The sequence below is a fragment of the Lipotes vexillifer genome, unplaced genomic scaffold (assembly GCF_000442215.2).
Source record: "Lipotes vexillifer unplaced genomic scaffold, Lipotes_vexillifer_v1.1 scaffold364, whole genome shotgun sequence".
In the NCBI taxonomy this organism is placed as follows: domain Eukaryota; kingdom Metazoa; phylum Chordata; class Mammalia; order Artiodactyla; family Lipotidae; genus Lipotes; species Lipotes vexillifer.
The window spans coordinates 10870-13912 of NW_006793912.1; positions in this window are offsets into that span (position 1 = coordinate 10870).

Below are 3043 nucleotides of genomic sequence, written 5' to 3' on the forward strand. Positions count from 1 at the left end.
AATCTGAAACATTTACTCTCTGTATCAAAGTACATTAAAAAAAAAAAGCAAACCATAAAGATTCTTAATTGAGTATTAGCCTGTAGAGGTCTAAGAGGCAGACAAACAGAATCTTAAATCTCAAAAATATCTGAGAGACTGTGTCAGTTATTAAGCTATTGTGTTTTAGAAGTCCAAACCCAGACTTCTACGTTATATTTTCTGACACCAGGGCTGGGACCTTGTAAACCACATTTCTGTTTTGCCAGCTGCCTCCATGTTGGATTCTGCTGAAAAGGAATCCTAGAAGGAGAAAGAATCAACTTTTTCCTTCAGTCTGAATCTCATTTGCTTCCTCCAGGCTTCTCCGGTAAGCCAGTCTTGTTAGCATTGTCCCAACACTTCTTCAGCCCAGCAGCAAAACCCTTCCATAACAACATGTGAATGTAGTTTGCAGTTTGTGCAACACCTGCCAAACCAATCCTTATCTTGTCCTCCTGGTAGTTGTGGTGTCTTACTATTCCCCTTTCCCCTTTTCAGTTTTCTATTTAGCTTTATGCCAAATTCATAATTCCTAATATTAAATTCTCTTTTTAAGTAACTAATATGGGTTCTGTCCTCTGACTAAACCTGGTCTGACTGATCACCTGTCCAGTAGTTCCAAAGGGAAATGGTGCTATCAAAGTCATCAATATGAAAAAAATATTATTTTCATAAAACAAATCTTAACCAAATATTCTCGGTTCCTAGGCATACACAGAAGAGAGTGATTCTCAACCAGAGCAGAATGGAGATTATGGGGCTGAGATGGGGACTTACATTAACCAAAAGTTTAGAAACACCAAGTCAAGTCCAACCCTTTCATAATATAAAGGAACCTACGAATTTACCCTCTATGGAAAAAAAAACTGCAGATATGGTTAAGAATCTGGGTGGGCCCTAAATGTAATCGCATGTATTTTTATAAGACACAGACAGAGGGAGACACACACAGAAGTGGAGAAGTCTACGTGACTACAGAGGCAGAGACTGGAGTGATGCAACCACGAGGTAAGAAACGCCAGCAGTCACCAAATGCTGGCAGAAACTGGAAGAGGCAAGAAACAGATTCTCCCTCAGACACTCTGGTTGCAGCATGGTGCAGAACCTTTTGTAAAAGAATGAATTTTGATTGTTTTAAGCAACCAAGTTTGCAGTAATTTGTTAAGCAGTCCTAGGAAACTAATATAAGGATATTAAACAAAAGCTTTATGGAATGCATGGCATTTTAAGAATGGCAGGTAGGATTTACATGTACAGTGATTGTAAAGAAAAAAAAGAAAAGGGGAAGGGAAAGGGAGCATTAGAGATGAAGAGAAAAGGCAGTGAGACAGAAAATCAAGGGAGTTGTACAAGGTAAAAACAAAGTAGTTCAATTAGGCAAGTGTATATGCTACTTGGAAGTAATGATACGTTATTGAAGATTTTAAATGCCAGCCTAAGAAGTCTGAACTTTAAGAAGTTTGAACTTTAATTTCTGGACAGTCAAGATCTCTGCAGCTTGTGAGGACAAGCCCCGTATGTGGAGGGGAGAGGGGTAGGAGACAGAGTATGGGAGGAAGAAATAATGATGTGATAAATCCTTTGCATACCTCTTATACTATTCTCTAACTTTTTACTCATATACTTCCACCACAAGGCTTAAGGGTTGGGATTGAGTTTCCCCAAGATCGAGAAAAAATTCTGACATACAGATAAACAGTAAATGAGTGAATGAAGAATACTGTGCATTTTTTGTTTGTCATTACTAAGCACGGTATGGTAGAGTAGAGCAGAATACTGAACAGTACTTGAATCACTTTTACTCTTCAAAGGTTTGATTAAGATGTTTTAAAAATAGATATATATTAATATTGAAAGTATAAAATATTGGGGCTCAGTGTGATTATCCCCAGGGAATACGCCAGAACCAGGACAGCAATTCTAGCCAAATCCAATCAATTAGTGGTGCTTGCCTGGAGCAGTTAAGAAGTAAGCTAAGGTTTGTGTCACAATAGATTAACAATGTCTGCTAAAGTGTTAGATAAATAAATAGACCCCAAATGACTCCTGTTTCTCATCCCATTCTTGCTCCATAAGTTAGTCATTTGGTTTCCTTAAAAACTTTTTATTTTTAAAAATAAATTTATTTATTTTATTCATTTATTTTGGGCTGCAATGGATCCTCGTTGCTGCACACAGCCTTTCTCTACTTGCAGTGAGTGGGGGCTACTCTTCGGTGTGGTGCACAGGCTTCTCATTGCAGTGGCTTCTCTTGTTGCTGAGTATGGGCTCTAGGCACGCGGGCTTCAGTAGTTGTGACACACGGGCTCAGTAGTTGTGGCTCATGGGCTCAGTAGTTATGGCACACAGGCTCAAGAACACAGGCTCAGTAGTTGTGGCACACGGGCTTAGTTGCTCCACAGCATGCGGGATCTTGCCGGACCAGGGGTCGAACTCGTGTCCCCTGCATTGGCAGGCTGATTCTTAACCACTGCGCCACGAGGGAAATCCCAAAACTTTTCATTTTTATGTCTTATGTGAATTACAGAAAGAAAAATTCCATTTCAATGAAGATTTCCATTAGTTGAGCTTGGTCAATCAAAAATTTACTGAATTCAAGTAAAAGAGAAGGCAAAGGTTGTGTCGAGGGAATAGAGGGTTGCTCTGCTTTCTTTATTCTCTATTTCAGAATATTACCTATCCTGGCTGAAAAGATAGGGCAGATTCAACTGCCTGCCTTAGAATTCCAGTGCATGTTTTATTAAAGGGCTAGTTCTGTGTCTGGACAGAGCAACATACCCAGTGGGGCCTTTGAGAAGAGGAAAATCAGCACACGCGTCAGTGAAAAACCAGAGGCGGGGGAAGGACAGGAACTCTTTGTAAAGACTGATTTCCAAAGTTTATACTAAAAGTTTTGAGGCTAGACGCAAGGAGAGGCTGAACAGCAGTGGCCCACAAACCTCCGCGAGCAAATGCAGCACCCTCACCTCACGTGAGTAGTGAACCAAAATAACTGCCTTTTTTTTTTTTTTTTTTTTTTTCC